This window comes from Sceloporus occidentalis, unplaced genomic scaffold, assembly GCF_023333645.1.
Source record: "Sceloporus occidentalis isolate IW3139 unplaced genomic scaffold, rSceOcc1.0.p SCAF_10, whole genome shotgun sequence".
Taxonomy (NCBI): domain Eukaryota; kingdom Metazoa; phylum Chordata; class Lepidosauria; order Squamata; family Phrynosomatidae; genus Sceloporus; species Sceloporus occidentalis.
In genome coordinates, this window is record NW_028316990.1 from 20,980,465 (window position 1) to 21,002,508 (window position 22,044).

At 44.0% G+C, this 22,044-nt stretch overlaps 1 protein-coding gene across 3 annotated transcripts in view; it reads left to right on the top strand.

Annotated features, from left to right (window-relative positions):
• The window catches only part of CHST8 (carbohydrate sulfotransferase 8), a 163,429-nt gene that overhangs the window by 61,103 nt on the left and 80,282 nt on the right, over positions 1 to 22,044 (top strand). The window lies entirely within an intron of this gene.

Here is a 22,044-nt window from a genome sequence, read left to right on the forward strand (position 1 = left end):
AGGGCTATGGATGAAGGTATTAGAATCATAGAATGTTTTCTTCCTCTGTAACTTTTACCATGATCTCCGTAATGAGCTTATTAACCCCTTGATCATTTTATATCCCAGAAGACCTGAAAGATATGACACAGAAAAGGGATCTTGCAGGAACTGCAGCTAATATTTTTGCTCAGAGCATTGAGAAGAAGAGCTAACATTTCCATCTAATTAAAATAACCGCGGCTTTTCCTGCGCGGAGATTCATTATTTGTTCATGGATTTTACTTCCTTTATTTTAACATGGCTTTTAATGCAATAGTTGATTTGTATGAGTTTTATAAGGAGGCCTGTTGTTGGCCGGTTCAATAGCTTTGATTTGATTTTGATTTGGTTCAAAATAGACATTGCGCCTGCCGGACCCTCCCTTTCTGCAAATGACCTTCATGTGTCGATGGAGAAGGTCCCTTATTAAAATGGAATTAGATAAATTCACGGAGGTTAGAACAATTGGGGACTACAAATGGGGATATTTAGTCAACCCATAACTCAGCTTGCCTCTAGATTTCACTTGCTAGGGAAATATATATATTTATCTATTCAGGAGTAGCCATGTTGCAGCAAAATACAAGAAGATGGAAGCAGTGATACCTTCACTGGCCAACCATAATGCAGAAAATACTCCTTGCAAGCTTTTGAAGCTTCACCGACTTATGCAAAGATGTTAAAAGTAATTAATGGTGATGATGTTAGAGACAAAGGGCCACCTTCTGTCTGAGATGTTGTCGGTTAAGATGGCATGGAGGGATTTTCAATATAAGCAGAGACCACTGTCATCATTATCTTTGCTTGTTGTTGTATGCCTTCAAGTCATTTCCATCTATGGGGACTCGAAGGCCAATCTATCATGGGTTTTTCTTGGCAAGTTTCTTCGGAGGGGGTTTGCCATGGCCATCCTCTGAGGCTGAGAGAGTGTCACTTGCCCAAGGTCTATGTGACTTGCACTGGGCCTATGTGGCCAAGCTAGGATTTGAACCCTGGTCTTTGGAGTCATAGTCCGATGTTCAAACCATTACACCATGCTGGCTCTTCTTGCTGAGGAGTGTGAAATGGAAGAGGCAATTGAAGTCATGTCCCACTGGTGGACGTCCCATTTGCAACTGGTTGACCACTATGTGAAGGGACTGCTGGACCAGTTTGGCTTTTGGTCTGACACAACAGGACCCTTTCTTTCTTCTTAAATCGGCAATGAGGCTGTAATTGTATACATCTTGCAACCTCTAATGTAACCAAGAACTTTGGCACTTGTTGGCGTTTGTGGTGTCATGGCAGTGATTGGCATTGTGACTTGTGAAAAATGCACAAAACGTCTCCGTCTCACTCATTGTGGAGAACTCAAACATTATTCATTCCTCCATGGGAGATCAACATAAGTGAAGGTTTGTATTCCTGAGCATCACTTAAGGCTTGGTCTTCTGCTCTGGCTGAAGAAGAAGTGATGCTGCAATTGAGATCCTCCCCATTTTGCTTGTTTCACACACACACAGACACACTTTCTTCCTTCCTTCGATGGCACGCAGCAACATCTCCTTGAGCTCCAGAGAGCTTTAGGAAGGGTTAAGAGCAAACGTGCCCCTTCTTGTCTCCTTTCCGGCTTGTTTTGAGCCTTGTTCCTGGAGGAGCTGTCAAGCCAGACAGCAGCCAAGCGCCTGCTTAGGTCCCTTGATAATCCCCGACTGCTGTCGCCGGTGTCTCCTGTCTGACAGCCACAGGATGGAAATCGAAAGGAATCGCTCAACAAATGAGACATGCTTGGGCCTTGGCTTTCCAAACGTGACAGCCCTGTTTGTCTTCACTGTCAGGACCGATAGGGCCCTTTCCTCAAGAGGCCTGCATCTCTCCATAGCAGCTTGCTTGGGCTCTGAGGGCTTCAGAGGAGACCTTTCTCAAATACGGGGTCCCTCCATGTTTGCTGGGGTTCGGGGGTGAAGGAACCCCCACGAATGTGGAAAAACCACAAATATATTCTTTTTAACAAAGAGGACAGATCTCTAGGAATCTTCAGCTCCTCCAATGCAACTCAGTGGTCAGCATCTGCTCAAAGCTGATCATAGCAGTTTATCAGACTGGCAAAAAAAGACAGGAGCATAGCAGTAGGTTCTCATCAATGTTGCACAAAGAATAGACCTATTGAATCTATGGTAAACCTGGTAAAACCTGGAGATGTGTTCCGCTGAAGCAATAGATCTGCTGTTGTGGGAAATACCAACTGGATTCAATCCATGAATAATGGTAAACTTCCACAAGAATCATTAATGGTTATTCTGGACTGTGCTAAAGATGTTCCATGGTGGCCAGAGGGCAAAAGGTGCTCTCATTATGTCTCCATTGATCATTGTGAATACTATCTCTTCCTTTATTTTTTCCTCTTTCCCGTTAATGATGTACACAATTTTTTTGGGACTTCTGTAACCATGACAGTGTCCTGGGCTGCCATCGCACTGCAGAAATAAAGCAGTTTGAAACCGCTTTAACTGCCATGGCTCCATGCTATGGAATCCTGGGATTTGCAGTTTGGTCAGATATTGAGCCTTCCTTGTCAAAGAGCTCTGGTGCCCCCACTAAACTACAAATTCCAGAATTCCATAGCAGTTAAAGTGGTATCAAACTGCTTTACTTTTTGAAGTGTGGCAGCAGTCTTGGACAGATCCTATACAGTCAGCCCTCCATATACATGGATTCTTTATCAGTGGATTCAACCATCCATGGCTTGAAAATTATCTATCTTTCTATCTATCTATCTATCTATCTATCTATCTATCTATCTATCTTTCTATCTATCTATCCATCTAAATGTTGAAATGCAAACCTTGTTTTTTTCCACTTTATACAGTATAAGGGATTTTATAACACCATTGTATATAATGAGACTTGAGCATCCATTAATTTTGGTATCCATGGAGGGGTCCTGGAACCAAACCCCAGCAGATACCAAGGACCCATTGTGATGATGATGATGATGATGATGATGATGATGATGATGATGATGATGATGATACCTTGTTGTATTTAATGGGACTTGTGCATTCATGGATTTTGGTATCTATGGGGGTCCTGGATCCAAACCCCAGCTGATATCAAGGGCCCATTGTAATAATAATAATAATAATAATAATAATAATAATACCTCATTGTATTTAATGGGACTTGTGCATCCATGGATTTTGGATTTTGGTCCTGGAACCAGACCCCCAGCAAATACCAAGGTCCCACTGTATATGGGGCTTCTTCTAGTGGAGGAACGAATAAACAATGTCACCAAAAATGAATAGCAATGGATACTTTAGTTACAGCTGCAAGCGTTACATGAGGCTTTTGAAGGATTTCCTGCAGGGGCTTCTGTGTCGATGGAAGAGTGAATCAGCTTTGGGTATTAATATTGAAAGCGCTGTCTGTTTTGGAGATTGAAGTCAGCACCTTGGAGAGCTTTGAAGCCCAGATAAAACCTGGAGTGGATTCATTGCCCCACTGCCATGAAAGCTGCCAGCCGCCAGTAATTTCACAGACATACATATTTACTCCTCTGTTTTCAAGGGGTTGAATCCCACCTCCCTGTTTCAAGAAGAATATTCTCCAGGGAGAACTTTCATCTCTACTTTTCACTCGGAAACTCTTCCCTGTGTTTGCAACGAAACAGCTGCCTCTCTGGAATATGCAAATACATAGAGATGGCTTAGCGTTGCTGATGGCAACCTGGTTCACAATACAACTCAGCAACACACAGAAATATATATTTATCCGACTCATTAACCTTGGGTTTCTCCAAGTAATGTATCTCCTGTCGCTATAGCTGCTACTAAAGGTGCTTCCTCTGAAACAAAAAAGAGCATAAACACAAACTCCCAAGGCAAGTGTTTTAATGGTTTTTTGGAGCGTTAATGTCAGTTATTAAAGAAAATGGCAAGATATCTGTTTGTAGGAATACACGTTTTTGCACCCCAAGGAGGACAACATCCTCCTCCTGCAATGGAGATAACTGTTTGGAGAGAGTTTTCTCTCCTCCTCTTTGGTTTTGTCACTCCCTCCTCTAGTTTTGCTTCCTTTGATGTGCGCCTTGTGAAAAGCCTAATGTGAAAAAAGAGGGCATTATAAATGTGCTTTTGCCTCAAAGCCGCACATCAAATGCATCATCGGCTCTTCTTTCCTTAGTCAAAGGAGGAGGAGGCGTCTGCATTTGTTTGTTTGATTGTTGCTAGGGCCTTGTACATATATATTCCCCATTTTACTAGAGCTGACTTTTCCATGCTATTGAATTGTTCGGAGGGACCCCAACATTGAGAAATATGTGGCCATGGGACAAAATCGGAGATCTTTCCTGGTGGGTCAAAGCAAGAATCAAAGTCAAAAGAGTGGTAGTTGGTGACATCTATGTCAGTAGGCAAAGGATGTAGGATTCAGAAACATGTTTGTCTGGAATACCAGTCTGAAAAGGGATCTTGCAGCACCTTCAAGACAAAAGATTTTGCAGCATTTGCTTTCTTAGACTTGGTCTACTTCCTCTGATGCAGAGAGTGAAGTGATGCCCAGGAAGGACCTTTATAACCAGACTATGAATAGCTATAGATATGCAAAACTTGTGAGTATGGTGGGGAAGTGACAAGTTGAGTTCTAACTATGGTCATTGAGGGACAAAGGCAGGAAGAACAATGTTGCCTATGGCCAGGATGAGTGGAGAGAGTTTTGGGATGGAGTGTGCAAAAGCAGCCTGGGAACTGGAAAGGAGATGTGATAAAGTGGCCAAGAGCATCCAGTGTTATCATATGAGTAGTGTGCCTGGAGGCCGTTGCTTTTGTTGTTGTGAAAGAAGTTGTAGTAGAAGCTTACTTCATCTGATGCATGGAGTGAACTGGTGCCCAGGAAGGACCTTTATCATCAGACTGTATGAATAGCCATAGAAACGCAAAACTTGCAAAAATCATCTTTCCTACGAAGCTTCATTTCCATCTCACTTTTGCAATGCTAGGCCACCCAACGCAGTATGAGGCCTTTACTTTTCCATGCAAGACACAACCAGATGTATCCAAAATAATGAATTGTTTCCCCCTCCATCCTGCCAGACCTTTGCCCTTCCCTCCATCGCTTCCTTGCACCGCGGAGCCTCATTATAGCAACCCGGCCGTGTCTTTGGCTCACGGAGAAAGTTTTTGACGCTTCTGCATTGATAGACCCATTCTTTTGGATTTTGCAGCTGCCACTTGGAAACCCACTCAGCCTCAATATTGGTGGATATCAAAATGCTAAGCAGATCGATGAGATTTCAGACCCTGGTCCAAGAGGAATAGGAAAAAAGGGCCTTCCGGGATTAATTGAGTCGTATGATAGACAGCTAATCATTGCGGACGCAGCATTCAGCATTCAGCATAGATGCGCTGGCCTTTGTTTCCCGCTTGATGCCAAGAAGGAGAAGACAGAGAGAGAGGATGCGTCAGAAATTGCTGTCTACTCTTCTGTTTGGCCCCATTGCTCTCCTATTCCTAATTCTGAAGCTGGGGAAAATGAGTTTTAACTGACTAAATGAACTCGAGCCATAGCTGAATCTTCTTAATGCAGATTCTCATCAACTTGGCCCTGCATATGATTATTAGTCCTGACTAGAGTTGCATCATGGCATTAAATTGGATTTATCAACAGCGCACCATTCAACTGTTGATTCAGTGCATTTACACTGAATTACATTAGTTAGGGCTAACGCACGAATTACAGTCCCGCTACCATTTGTCATCCTTGGGTGATAATCCAGTTTGACACCACTTTAATTGTCATGGTTCAATGCTATGGAATTCAGGGGGCTGTAGTTTTGCAAGACATTTAGCCTTCTCTGTCTGAGAGCTCTAGTGCCACAACGAACTAGAATTCCCAAGGATTCCCAATAGCATTGAGACATGGCAGTTAAAGTAGTGTCAAACTGGATTATTTCTGCAGTGTGGATGCAGCTGCAGTGAAAGAAGCCACAACAGCTGCTCCGAGTTTGCAAGACCTGAACAGGGCTGTGGATGACTTGGAGGTAGGTCTCTCATTCGTGGGACCACCATAAATCAAAATTGACTTGAGGTGTGCCTACACAGTTGAAATAAAGCAGTTTAAGTCCACTTTAACTGCCATGGATCCATCCTACAGAATCTGGGATTTTTAGTTTGGTGAGGCACCAGCCCTCTTCGGCAGAGAAGGCAAAAGCTCTGGTAAAACTACAAATCCCTGGATTCCAGGGGATGGAGCTACAGCATTCAAAGTGATGTCAAACTGCCTTATTTTTATAATGTGGATACTCCCTTAGGCTTCCTATTGGGACCATACCTATTGTTGATGGATTGGAAGTTTAGGTCTCCAGAAGGCGAACTGTAGGGAACCCCAAACAGGTAAAGATGAATGGCCAGAACGGGAAAGAACTTGAGTTGCTCAAATTTAGAGATATAGGTGGGAAACCCTGGTATACTTTCTCATCCTCCTCTAGATAAACAGGGGAAACATTATGGGAACATCTTGCTCTTTTATCCTTTCTGGAAAGGACAAGGATGGCTGCTCCAAGGCTATTTTTCCACCTTCTCCTTCCTTTTAGTGTCTTCACACTCCTTTGTGCAATGCATTCACCAGACAACAGTCATAGGCTGGAAAGAGGGTCGTTGTGACATGACACAGCGATCAGGACAACTTCAACGATGGCAATTTTAGCCAATTGGCAAAGCTTTCTACCACGAGGACTGAAAAATAATTGGAAAGTTGTGTCCCTTTTCAGCACTGGGGGAAAAAATTTGCAAAAGGGAAAAATCAGTTAACTTTTCCCTGGCCTTGAATCCAATCCTTTTCAATGGTGAATATATATCCTGCTTCCCAATGCTTTTGTGGCAGTGGTTAAAACGGAGAGAAAAAGAGAGAGCCAAAACATGCATGGCTCTTATTATTTGCGATTGTGCCATAAACAAGGAAATACGATTTCCTTCCCAGCCGCGTTGCTATAGATTGTACATAATCTTAAATTATTCACGCCCATTTAGGATTAAAAAGGCTACCCAAGCACAGTGCGGTCGCCGTGGCCATAAATTTTCCGGCACATGGGGCGGGATGCATTTTCCGTGAGCCTGTTTCCTCAGGGGATTTCCCTTTGGACCCGAGGGTTGCTCATTAAAGCCAAGAGATGGAGATATGGTCCTCCCTCCTTTGCCAACATCATCGCTCTGGATCCTGACTCTCCAGGCAGAAGCGCTCCATCTTCAGGTGGCAGCTAAGAGGCGAGAAGGGAGCACTGCATCACCTGCGCATGCCGCAAGGAACCAGGCTGCCGTCGCTGGAACGATGTTGCAAACATCTGGTGTTATGAGCAGTGCGCTGGTTTCTGGGGGAGGAAAGCTCTTAGGCACTAGCTCTTTGCAGGGCCTTACAGGCTGAAGGCTTTAAAAATGGACAATTAACCAAAGCGGCTCCCACTAAAAATGAGGTAGAGAACACTTTTGAGTCTTAAAGGTGCTATAAGATCTCTCTACTTATTATTATTATTATTATTATTATTATTATTATTACATCTAAATGCATCTGAGGAAGTAGACTGAAGTCTAGGAACGCTCATGCTGCCAACTTCTTTCTTTCAGTGACCCTCAAAGTTGGTACAAGATCTCTCTACATATTGATTCTACAGACTAGCATGGCTATATCTTTGAATTATAAAAATGTGGTAGCTGATTTTGCAGCAAAAACAGTTATAAAAACCAAGTGGACCCTTGGTTTGGTTCCAGGACTCAAAATCGATGGATGCTCAACCAAGTCCCATTCAGTACAGTGGCAGAGTAAAATGATGTCCCTTATATGAAATGGCAGAATCAAGGTTTGTGTTTATATTATCCATCTGTGGATGCTTGAATCTGTGGATTAAACCTCCATGGATATGGAGGGCCAACTGATATTTCTTTAAAAAGACAGAAAAAAGGTTGAGACAAAAGAGTCCACAAATGCAGTCTGCTTTTCAAAATAGAAGAGGAGAAAAAACAGCATGGAAGCTACATGGAAGCTAACCAAATGTGAGGGAGGCAGAAGGGTTTAGCTGCCTTATGCACCAAAGTTCAATATTCTTGTGCATACATTGATGTTGTGTGTGCAGATGCACACTGCGTTGTGGACTCACCCTGTGCATTCAGTAAATCATTCGGCTGTGTAATATTGTCATCCAACGCAAGGGTTGTGTTGCACAATCCATGCATAACATAAGCCCCAGACATAGGATTCCAACCAGAATTAAAGTTTTTCTATTGCGCAGTCACAGCCAAGGTGCATTAGTAATGCAAACACCATGAACCGCTTTTGCAGAAATCTAAGTGCTCCCGATAATCTGTACGTACAGTTTTCAGATTGCAATCTTTGCGGCGGGGTTTTCTCCCCCCTTCAATTTACTTTTCTGCATTCAGGGAAATGACCAATTGGAAATGCTCACCTGTCATCATTTTTAGGAAGTCGGCTTTCTCTTCCTCCCCTCTTTGCTTTGCAAAACTCATCACTCCATGAATGCAGCCTGTTATTTATGGTCTGGAGAGGGCACATTTGTGAATATTTTATTGCGCGGAAGTGACTGGTTGGAAAGTTATATTTGCTCGGGATGCAAAAAAAGTTTTGCACGCTGGGTCTCATAACGTCTCATCCATATATATATTTTTCTTTCCTGTTGACTTCTGTGCTGAAGATTCATTTCGAGAGCGGCGCTTTATGTCAGCATCTGTGGAACACTCACACTTATGGAGGCCTGCTTTGAATGCTGCATTAAATAAAAAGAGGCAGGATGCAGTTCAAAGTGGTGCACCGTTTAAGCATAAATCCATGTTCCAGCCAGGCAAATTAACTCTTTATAAGACTGGGCTTGGAGAACTAATTCGATTTGCCACATGGCAGATCTCCATATCTTTTTACTTTCTTTTCTTGGACTACTGAACATTATTCACGGAGGCAGGTGTGTATTTCTGAATGGCAGGGGAATGGATTGGATGACCTTTGGGATCCCTTCTAACTCTATGATGCAATGATTCTAAGGGGGAGAAGAGACTGAAGCCAAGGCTGTGTTTACCTTGCCAAAACAAGGCTACAGGAGCTGTTTTTAAGGTTTAGGGAGATTAACACAGGTCATTACGATAGTTAAAGGCAATAGTTTAAGACTTGAGTTTTAAACTGCACAACACACACACATATACAATAGGCCCTTGGTATCTGCTGGGGTTTTGGTTCCAGGACCCCCAGTGGATACCAAAATCCATGGATGTTCAAGTCTCATTAAATAAAATTGTGTAACAAAATGGTGTCCCTTGTATAAAACTGCAAAATCAAGGGTTTTGGGGGATATATATATATATATATATATATATATATATATATGAGAGAGAGAGAGAGAGAGAGAGAGAGAGAGAGAGAGCCCCAACATGGGGTAGTGGTTTGAATGTTGGACTACGATTCTGGAGTCCAGGGTTCAAATTTCCATGCTCAGCCATGGAAAGCCACTGGATGACCTTAGGCAAGTCACACTCTCTCAGCCTCCTCAGGGGAAGACAACGGCAAACCCTCTCTGAACAAATCTTGCAAAGAAAACCCCATGATAGGTTTGCCTTAGGGTCGCCATAAGTCAGAAATGATTTGAAGGCACACCATATTAAATTCTTCTAAGATGACAGGGCCAGCAAGCACAAAGGACTCTCCTAAGTCATCAACAGTTTTAACAAGACACCAATTGACAGAATTGACTTGAAGGCACACAACAATTACACACACACACACACACACACACACATTCAAGTAATGTTTGACTGAATTTGTGGATGAGGAATCCATGGATATGGAGGGCCAACTGTATTAATTTGGTGTATTTTCCAGTACTTGCGCAGGGAGGGAAAACATTTCCCTCATCCATTATCATCTAAGCATCCTTAAATATGAACTCTCTTATAAACACAGGCTGTAACTTGCATCTTCACAACATAGAATAGATATCCACAGGTGGAGTTAGGTCAAGCTGGAGTTATGCATCCCCCAATGCAGAATGGCAACATGGCACACCAAATGCCCAGGGATTTGCCAGGATCTGCGATTTCCTGCCATAGCTTATAGAGAAATGCTTGCTTGCTTATGGTAGTTTGATGCTGGATGATGGGATGTGTTGTCACAGGTTTAGGATGGTATCAGCTGTTGCATTCCATGGAATGGCTAATAAGCAGATATGTGGGGAGTAAAGACTGTGTTGAGAGTTTGAAGACCAGACCCATGACTGGTCCCATTTATGGCAATCCTTTGACATGGGAGAGGGGAGGTTTGAGTCAATGGGGAAACAACCTTGCATTTGTATGACTTGCACTATTCCTGTTTGCATGTTGGTTTCATCCCAAAACTGATTTAACCCAGACATAAAATGGGCACCATGACGTTCCTGAAACAATGTTGGGGAACTCCTCTGTATCCCAGTTCCCACTCCTGGCATTGCAAATGTCACTGTTTTCCGATTCCAACAATAGCAGTGATGCTAAATATTTGACTTTCTTTGCTGCGTTCCGGCGTTGGAGTTCGGCAATAATGAGTGCAATCAGGTGCCAAGCGATTCCGCTCCTCGGGGAGCCATAATCTGCCATGTACAGTGGCAAGGCTCCAGAGAAGTGAATCTATAATACAATTAGCATAAACCCACATTTTTAGCAAAACGTAGTAATTATGCAATTTGCTCAATTGGCTTAGCGAGGAGGGAGAGGGAGAGAGAGAGAGCGCGCGCACGTTGCCATAAAACACTTTAAAAAGCAGCCTAATTTGATCAAAATTAGAACAGAATTATCCTTGCGTGGAGCTGTTCGACATTTGATTCGCCGCGGAAGGAAAGTACAAATCATCTGAACAAAGAGGCTGGTTATTTGGGCGGGATGTTGCCGCAATACGATTTACAAATTACGGCAAAATAAACAGAGGAATAGGGAGGTTAAAGACCTTGGAGCGGCTTCTCTTTCCCACTTCTTCTCCTTCTGTGGCTCATTCTGTCATATACTCCCTTTGCCTAAAACTTTGGTGTCTAGAAGGGATGGAAAATACATTGAAGTGCCTGGGAGAAAAAAATGAGAAAGGAGCTTTTAGAGGTATTTGTAGGTCCTCCAGCACAATTCTATGGTCAAATTCTAGCAGACGTTAACCATAGAGTTCTGCTGGAGGACCTAGAGATTCCTAGAGAGGTGTTCTCTCATAATAAAAAAGTAGTGTTTGGGGAGGTTTCGACTTTCATAGGGTTCTTGTACGAATGTGGAGAGTCAACTGCACTATTTCTGCTACAACTGGCCCCAAAGGATTTGTTCTTGTTCATGTTTGGATGGAGAAGGAAGAAGCAGCCTGAGATCATAGCAACCTGGAGCCATAGTAGAATTGCAAGCCCTGTGCTTTGAAATGAAATGTATATCCCCTGAACCGCGTTTCCATTTCATCTCAAATAAATTGCCCACAACAAGACCTTAAGGGAAATGAATCAGATGCACAGTGGCTTGCCTGCCTTGTGTATTTCATGCTTCTTTATTTCTCTAATGCGCAGGTGTGGGCTTTTGCTCATGCAGGGAGGAAAGGGCAGAGATGCTCGCGTTCCATGCGTTAACGCAAAAGGAGAACCATTGGGGAACCGGCGGCGGATGCGGCTGTTGCTAGGACAACTGCCATGCAAAATCCGTGATCTTGGGGCATCACCTTGCAATTTGATTCCTGGGTCCTCATTTCTCTAAACTGGGGGAAAGAGGGTCTCCCCGCATGACCCCATCTCACATGATAACAATAGGCAGCAATGGTTGTCCATGGGGCAGAGAAACACTTCCATCTCTCAAGAAATAGACAAGACAGATGCTAACTCCTGCTAAGCTTCCATCTCTGGAACTGACACATATTATATAATTTTGAAATTGTAAAGTAGTGATCTATACAGTTCAGGCGAATGTATGTACAGTCAGCCCTCCACATTTATGGCTTTTTGACTTTTACAGATTTGATTATTTGCGGATTTGATTAATATGTTGTCTCTAGGAACCGCTAGGTCCTCCGGAGAAATTCTGCAGGAAGTTGACCATAGAGTTGTGCTGGAGGACCTAGAGATTCCTAGGGAAAGCACTTCTCTAGGCATTTATAGGTCCAATGGATTCAGAATCAATGGGATTCTGCCACTGCTCATTGACTTATGGTGGCCCCATGGGTTTCATAGGGTTTTCTTAGGCAAGGAGTCCTCATAGGTGGCTTTGCCCTATTCCTGCCTCTGAAATAGAGCCTCCAGCAGCTGGTATTCATTGTTGGCTTCCCATCCAAGGACTATCCAGGCCTGACCCCGCTTAGCTTCCAATATCAGATGGGATTTTGTGTGATTAGGATACATGTCTGGAAAATCCTAAAATGAGAAAGTTGTGGACTGGGACATGGCAAGAGACCTTTTCTCTGGACTGGGTCACTCTTGGGCCCATAACTATGGGCCCAGACAGACAGGTCAAAATAAAGCCACTATGGGTCACTTTGGAGGTATGCTGTTTAAAAGACGCATGGGTCTTAAGAGGCCAGAAGCCATGCCAAAGCCATGTTCCCATCCTAAGGACTGAAGCACAGCTTTGGCGCAGCTTTTGGCCTCTTCAGATGCGTGTGTCATTTAAACAGCATGCCTCCAAAGTGACCCGAAGCAGCTTTACTTTGGCCTCTCTGTTCAGGCCCTATGTCAGCCGTTGAACTAGGTTCATGAACTCCCCTCAACCATTGCTCTTGGGGAAGGTTTTGAAGCAACGAAGGACCTATGGAGCTGGAATCGCAACCCACCACTTTGTCTTTGTAGGTGGGAGCTGGCATTGCTTGTAAAGTGGCTGGCTCTCTTCCGCTCTTCTTGGTGTATCTGGCATTGCGGTGCCAGTTTTGATCTTCCCATTAGGCCTTGGAGTGGCAGCGGAGGTCTCCTCTTATCAGGACCTGCATAGATCAAATCCTCCAAGCCTCTCTGCTCACACAGAGAAACATCTCCCATGTGGCTTGGATCACACGCAAAGGGCACCCTTGTCTTGTCCTTTTCTTCTCCCTGGCATCATCCTAAGAGGCGTCTGCCTTGCCGTCGAGAGATAATTAGTGCCAGCCGGGTGCATCTGCTTTGCCACTGATAAGGCGCATCTGCAAAGAGAAGAGTGAAAGGGTGCCACGGATCAGAGGTGTAAAATCCCCATGTAGCGACATGTCTGTTCCTTCTAATCCAGAGGAAGCGTTCGGGGATCAGAAGTGGGGGCTGCACTTATCCCCAAGTTTTCCATCTGAGCAACGACAAAACGCACCCAGACTCTGCGTGATGGACAGCTAAAGAGATTTGCTTCTTCATTACCGTGGCTTTCCAGTCATGTTTGTTTTCCTAAGCTTCCCGAGGTATAATGTCAAGCCGTCCTGCTTTGCATTATGAATGATGCATCTTGGATTCCGGCTCTAGAGTTTGAAGGAACTCCATAAGCGGTTTGATTTCTCCATTTGATAGCAGCAATTCACCTCCGAGAAGAGGTGCCTCTTTTGCAATACATCTGCACAGAGAGAGGACTGGTTTCTTCTTTCCAATAAAAATGTTCCCTTGCGAATTTTTGATATTGCCTGGGAAGGTCTGCCTTAGGCCTAAACAAACCATTGGTTTGTCTCATCTCAGTTTCTCCCCAGACTTGGAATTCTGAATTGATTCATAGAAGTGAATGTGTGGATTTCCCCCCAGTGTTTTATTTTGCTTTTGAGTTCTGTACAGTGTGCTCTCAAAGCAAAGGTGTATAATAATAATACAGTGCTATGAAAGCACAATGTACAGAACTCAAAAGCAAAATAAAACACTGGAGGAATAAAAACCCTCTACAAATGCCTAGGGAAGTGTTTTCTCTAGGAACTTCTAAGTCCTCCAGTGAAACTCTATGGTCAGTTTCCAGCAGAGTTGCGCTGGAGGACCTAGAGATTCCTATAGAGAACATATTAATCAAGTCTGCAAAAGCCAAAGCCACAAATGCGGAGTACTAACTGCATCAGCTAAACGTTAGGAAGAGCTGTTTGACAGTAGAATGGACGATCTCAGAAAGTGGTGGACTCTCCATTTTGGGACGTCTTCAGACCAAAGTTGGGTAGGCATCTTTCATGAATGCTTTAGTTGTGTATTCTTGCAAAACAGAGGGTTGGACTGGATGACCCTTGAGGACTTCCAACATGATGATAATAATAATGATGATGATGATGATGATTCCATGATTTCAAGACCCAAATGAGAAAGCAGTAGAACACCATTGGTTGTCACCTACAGTTTTCATATAAAGCCATGCAAATGTACCACCGGTGATTTGTAGCTCTTCTATGAGAATAATGCTCCTCTCTCACATGCCTTGTTCCCTAGCTGCATATTGCTATTTTATTTTCAAATCCCTACATGTTTCCAAAATGAAATAAAAATGGGTGGCTTTTCTCCCTGACCTTCCACCGAACGATGACCGTAAGCCCCACAATGAGAAAGGAGTAAGCATTCATTTCCATGTTCCATGCAGAGCTCTATTCGCCACGATCATTATGTGTTTGTTAAATTGTACCACTTGCAAACACACCGTCCTCATAACAGGGCCCTGTTTATTAATAAGCAATGCAGCAAACGCGGCTCCTGCCGGCACTTGAAATAAATAGGCTGCTTTCAAAGTGAATAAAGGATGCTTTCTGTGCCCCCGGCACACGTGATCCACTTTCCCAGAGGAGCAAGCGGGGCTCCTTCTACCTGGCTGCAAATGTGATGGTGATGCATCTTGTCACCGATGGTATTAATGACGGTCTATTTTGGTATGAAAACAATGGCTGAGCCTCTCTCACCTGTCCCTGGAGAACAGGCCTCAGCCTCTTTTCTTTGCCGGAAGAAGCACCGTCCCAATTCCCTCTTGGCTGGGCTTTCTGTTTTCCCAGAGTTGCATCTATCTGTCTGTCTGTCTGTCTATCCGTCTATCTATCTATCTATCTATCTATCTATCTATCTATCTATCTATCTATCATCTATCTATCTATCTATCATCTATATATCTTACCATCTAGCATCTATGGCCTGTTACAGACAGCCAAAATAAAGCTGCTTCGAGTCACAGTGGAGGTATGGTATTTCAATGATGCATGCGTCCTAAGAGTCCAGAAGCCACACCAAAGCCACGCTCCAGTCCTTAGGGCTGGAGCGTGGCTTTGGTGCGACTTCTGGACTCTTAGGATGCATGCATCATTGTAACACCATACCTCCACTGTGACTCGAAGCAGCTTTATTTTGGCTGTCTGTAACAGGCCTATATTTGTATATTTTACAAAGCAGAGGTAGCATGATGCCTTTTCTGTTTATTTAGCAGGTTCCTTGACATCCAAATTTACAGAAGGGCATGAGACCTAATTCATTCAGGCATGACACAATGTATTTAAGATAGCCTTCCCCATTTGTATAGCTATCCTTGACGGTCACTTTGGGGTTTGGTTTGGTTTGGTTTGGTTTTTTACAGGCCAAACATAAGAATTGCATTCCACCTGGAAGCCTCTAACATAGCAGTCCTTGAAATGAATGGAATGGAATGGAACAAAAAGAGCCAGGTGCAGAAAGACAACAGCCATGATCCTGGAAAAGGGACACATGAAGTTGTGCTATATAGTCTGGAAAACCAGTCTGCAAAGGGATCTTTGAGGCTACCTGAAAGACAGAAATCAGTAGCATGAGCATTTTTTTTACCAAATGCATCTGAGGAAGTGGACTCAAGTCTGCAAAATCTCATGCTAAAGATTTCTGTCTTTCAGTGAGTCTCAAAGGTGCTGCAAGATCCCTTTGGAGAGTCATTGCACGTTCCAGCAGCAAATCCTTAAGCTCTTAAAAGAGGTTATTCTTCTCGTCGACTTGTGCCGACTCCCTAAAACATGCATCTGAGGAAGACGGTTTAAGTCTACCAAAACCCATGTACCAAAATCTTTCTTTCAGTTAGTCTCAAAGGTCCCTTTGCAGATGATTGCTGTGTGTGCAGCCATCCATAGGAACATAGCTAGATGCTTGTGTGTTCTCCCTCCTGCCCTCTGCCAGCCAATAAATAGGCATTTTTGTGCAGCAGCTAAAATGTGGGGTTGAGGGAGAGTTTGGACATTGGAAAAAGGTGGTGGATAAGTCCAATGACAAATTTTTAGGCAGGTGTAAACTGGACTTTTGCATGCATAAGTTACTAACAGGATGGCAGCCAAGGTTTTCCTCCAGAGAGCAAGGAGACTGTCTCCCTTTTCATGTGTCCAGCTATTGAAAAGCCAGATGTTGTCCGACCATTTCCATATTTCTCTGGCAACTGAATGGCCATGCAGAGGAGGCGCTGAATAGCTTCATCTGGAGGACCATAAGGAGACATCTTTCCCCATAATCTGACATTAGGTCTCTGCATGTCACCAGTAGCCAGGATGGTCTTGATATGCTGGAGGAATCATCATCATCATCATCATCATCATCATCATCATCATCATCATCATCACTTTTATCCCGCCTCCTGTCGAACAACAATTGAGGTGGCTTACAATTAAAAGAATCCATACAAAACCCAATATTCCAGAGGAAGGACCACAAGGTCCTAGCTTTCTTTGGGATGGAGTTCCTGCAATGGACAGCAGCCACCAAAAAGGCCCTGCAAACAAAGACATACCTAACCGAATTTTAAAATATCACATGCTACACTTGGTGGTTCTCTAATGAATGAGAACTACACAAAACACACCATTCACACTGAAATCCTCATCCCTCTCCATGAATCCCAATGAGGACTGAGCAAAAGAACAGCCAAAAGCCTTGCCTCTTATCTCCTTTTTTCTTGGCTGATAAAGTTTCCTTCCTTGTCTGCCTGTGGATATGATTGAGTATTTTCCGTCCTTTAGATCTGAGTGGTCAGAGGGATGCAAATGCCTCTTCCCTTTGTTTGGGGAATTAAGTCTTTCCTCTCCTTCCTAAAGCGCTTCCCTGTCAATCTCATCTATTTGAAAAAAGGGGTCATGAAAATTCATATCCGTCTCAGATATCCCTCTGTCTGGGATGACATTTATCTCCGCTGGGTCAGCTGAGGAACGAGTCGATATGAAAGTGGAAGGATGTTATGAGCTCCGGCAAGGGCAAAGGGAAAAATTGCAAAGGGAATAAAGATAGCGGAGAACACTCTGCTGAGGAAATGCCACTCAGAAAAAGCATATATATATATATATATATATATAGGGAAACGGTGAGTGTCATGTTAGGAGGCATGCCTGGGGTGCAAAGGAAGCCAGTTAGCAATTAATGCAATTTCCTCATGAGGGAAATACAAGTTCGGGATGAGATGGAGCACACACCGCTGCAACCACCTACTAGGATAGTTTCGCTGATTTGCAGAAACCAAGCTAAGTAGCTCAGTATGGGCAGGCCTAGGTAAGCGATAGGGAAGAATGCATCTCTTTAGGCCATGGTTGTAAACTGTGCCACGTGCGGAACATGTGTGGCCTCTGCTTATCCCCAAGGACCCACCCTGATTTTTGCAGAGAAAACAGTATTTCCACATGGAAGATGGCATGTTTTAGAACTGCAGACTCCAAGAGTTGGAAGAGACCCCAAAGGCCATCCAACCCAACTCCCTTCTGTGATGCAGGAAGACAATAGATGGCCCACCAGGCTCTGTTTATAAATCTCCAAAGAAATAAACTCCATCACTCTCCAGCATCTTCCACTGTGAAACATCTCTTGCTGTCAGGAAGTTCTTCCTAATGTTTAGGTGGGATCTCTTTTCCTGGAGCTTGCATCCATTGCTCCACTGTGTCCTATTCTCTGGAGCAGCAGAAAACAAGCTTATTCCATCCTCAGTGTGACATCCCTTCAAATAATCTTCCTAATGTTTAGGTGGAATTCCTTTTCCTGTAGTTTGCATCCATTGCTCCATATCCCAATCTCTGGAGAAGCAGAAAACAAGTTTGCTCCATCCTCAATATGACATCTCTACAAATATTTAAACATTGCCATCATGTTACCCCTTAACCTTCTCTTCTCCCAGCTAAATATACCCAGCTCCCTAAGTATCTCCTCATAGGGGTTGATAGTTTCCAGCCCTTTCACCATTTTGGTCCCTCTCCTCTGGATATGCTCCAGCTTCTCAACATCCTTTTTGAGTTGTTGTGACTCCCTAACCCTGAGCCAGGGCAGTTAAAGCGGTCTCAACCAGGATTATTTCTGCAGTGTGTTTTGGACCTAAGGCTCCCAGATCCCTTTCGCATGTACCATTATCAAGCCAGGTCTCACCCGTCTTATATTTTTGCATTTCATTTTTAATGCTTTCTCCTTGCTGAAAACCATTCTGTTAGTTTTGGCTCAACTCTCTAATCTGTTTTGTATTCAGGAAACTCATTTTGTGTGTGTGTGTGCAAGAAACATGATTTATGTGCAGAAATGCTATTTTCTGTGCCCAGACGGTGAAGATCTTCACTCCATCTTGCATTCTCTTTGTCATTGTTTTCCGACACTCAAACACCCCCTTCTTTGGCCCAGTCCCAAACAGTTTCAGATATTCAATGGGTCCCTTTCCTCCTCTTCTTCCCCTTGCTAGATTTAAAGGCCAGGGAAAGAAATTGTGGGGTTGGGCAGCAACGGTTCAATCGATTTGAACTTGGCTTTGCTTCCTATAATGTTTGTGAGCCTCGAACAAAGCCTTCCAGAGTCATGCGGACAGTAAAGGTAAAATCCAGCTGTGGGCTATTAAGGTATGAAAGCAAGAATAATAGAGAAAGGTTACCAGGAAGCATGTGCGCTCACATTTTAACAAAGTAAAAGGTGGTGGTTTGGTTATGTTTTTCTTCCCATGGACTTTGCAACGTTCCGCTATTATCATCATCAATACAAATAAAGTGGCCAGTGACTTTTCCCCCTTCGCTGAATGTGATGTTTATTCCATTCTCCATCTTGCGAGGGATTTCTGCGCATGGTTGTTATGATTGGCTGCAATTTTTCCCTCTCTGCTTTCTCTATGATTCGGGTCATTCCCTTACTCCTCTGACCGACGAAAGAGCACCAGAGGCTTTCTTCCTTGGATTTTTCCAGGCATTTCTGTCACAATTGTATTTTTTCTCCCAAAGTCGGGTCAATCCGTGCAACTTACTGACTTTGACAGTGTCACTTCCCATTACAGGCAGCCCACCAAGTGCCGCCGTTACACATGTTCCATATGGGGGCATTTGAAATAAAAATTGATGTCTTCAGCAAATCAAGTGGAGTGACACGAAAACAATCCCTGGAAGGCCCCAGGTGACAGGCGCCAAGTCATTTCAGGCAGAGAAAAAGTAGGGCAAAGGACCGGAATATGTAGGGAATTTAACTCAGGATGTATCTGCACTGCAGAAATAATCCAGTATAATAGTAATAATAATAATAATAGTACAGTCACCACTCCATTTTCATGGAGGATTAGTTCCAGACACCCACCCCACAAAAATGCATATATTTGCATTTGCAGCATGCTCCATTGGCTTGAATAGCCGTGCACTCCGTGGGCACATACACCATGCCCCATTGGCTTGAATGGCCATATATGCCATGGGCGCATGCAGCATGCTCCATTGGCTTGAATAGCCGTGCACTCCATGGGCACATACACCATGCCCCATTGGCTTGAATGGCCATATATGCCATGGGCGCATGCAGCATGCTCCATTGGCTTGAATAGCCGTGCACTCCATGGGCACATACACCATGCCCCATTGGCTTGAATGGCCATATATGCCATGGGCGCATGCAGCATGCTCCATTGGCTTGAATAGCCGTGCACTCCATGGGCACATACACCATGCCCCATTGGCTTGAATGGCCATATATGCCATGGGAGCATGCAGCATGCTCCATTGGCTTGAATAGCTGTGCACTCCATGGGCACATACGCCATGCCCCATTGGCTTGAATGGCTGCACATTCCATGGGTGCATGCGCCATGCCCCATTGGCTTGAATGGCCGCACATTCCATGGGTGCATGCGCCATGCCCCATTGGCTTGAATGGTCGCACACTCCATGGGTGCATGCATCATGCCCCATTGGCTTGAATAACCGTGCACTCCCTGGGCACATGCGCCATGCCCCATTGGCTTGAATAGCTGTGCACTCCATGGGCACATGCGCCATGCCCCATTGGCTTGAATGGCCATACATGCCATGGGCGCATGCACCATGCTCCATTGGCTTGAATGGCCATACATGCCATGGGCGCATGCGCCATGCTCCATTGGCTTGAATGGCCATACATGCCATGGGTGCATGCATCATGCCCCATTGGCTTGAATAACCGTGCACTCCATGGGCACATGCGCCATGCCCCATTGGCTTGAATAGCCGTGCACTCCATGGGCACATGCGCCATGCCCATTGGCTTGAATGGCCATACATGCCATGGGCACATGCGCCATGCCCCATTGGCTTGAATGGCCATACATGCCATGGGCGCATGCACCATGCCCCATTGGCTCTAATGGCCACACACTCCATTGGTCATGTGCCATAGCCCATTGCTTAAATGGATAATACACATTTTGAAACAACCCACATTTAACATTCATCCTTTAAAATTGACAGTTTAAGAATAATCTGGATGAGACAGAGACTGGTCTTTAAAACTCTTTTAAATTCAGATAGAGTATTCAGCTGTCAAATTTCAAACCTTGACACCACTTTAACTGCCATCGCTGAATGCTATGGAATTCTGGGAACTGTAGTTTGTCTGGGAACAACCTATAGCTCCCATATTTTCATAGCACTGAGCCATGTCAGTTAAAGTGGTGTCAAACTGGATTATTTCTGCAATGCAGATAGAGTCTTAGAGATGCTGGATTCCTTTGCAGAGTTGGAAACAGCTAAATAATGCTTAGCATGAAGCTACTCCTGGCAAGGAAAACCATGAACAGTATGTGTGTATGTATATATCTATATGTGTGTGCATATGTGTGTTGAGCAGCCCAAAGCATTAATCTTTCATAGCTTGAGGAACTGCATGCCGACTCACATCAAAAAGATACAAATTCAATAGCAAACAAACCAGGTTTTCTTAAAGGCAGCCACAAAGGCTGAGGAGTCTAAGGGCACCTCCAGACAGTGGGATCCTGCCAGTTTCAATTAAAAGACACGGTTAAATGCATTTCCCTTAACCGCTTGTATTTTTCTAGCAAGGAAAATAAAAGGAAGGAACATACATAGTGAAAATTCAGACCGGCTGCAAACTGAAGGCAATGTCGAGCTCAATCTCATTGGGAAGCCCCAACTAGGGTTTGCATATGCATTGATTTGGGGTTGCTATATGCAATGGGGTTGATATAGGCATTGATTTATGGCTGATATATACAATGGGGTTGATATATGCATTGATTTGCACCATTGTTGCAAGGGGTTTATTCTCATGGGGACCAACCAGTAGGATTTGGGCCATGGTTTGGACGTCCATTGAACCTTCATGGGTATTATGTGCCCAAAATCATGTAGGAATAGCTATGCAAGGAGATATGCTTTCTTGTGGCACTTAGTCCTTCCATAAGCCCACACAACACACACTCTCTTTCACACAACACTACATTTTCTACTATTGCTAGTTGACCATTACACAACAGGTGATCTGAAGGCCCCTGGACCCATTTGCGCAACTGTGGCATACAACCTATTGCCTATTTATTCTCTGAAGCAGCAGAAAACAAGCCCTCTCCATCTTCTACATGACCTTCCTTATATTTAAAGATAATTATCATATCAACTTTTAGTCTTCTTCTCTCCAAGCTGAACATACCCGGCTCCCTAGGTCCTTCCTCATAAGTCTTGGCCTCCAGACCTTCAAGCGTCTTGGTTGCTCTTCTTTGAACATGTTCCGGCTTTTCAGTATTTTTCTTGAATTGCTTGGTGCCCAGAAGTGGACCCAGGATTCCTCCAGTGAAGTCTGGCCAAAGCAGATAAGAGGGGCACTACTACTTCTTTGAATCTGGACACGATACTCTTGTTGGTGCAGTCCAGAATTGCATTGGATTTTTA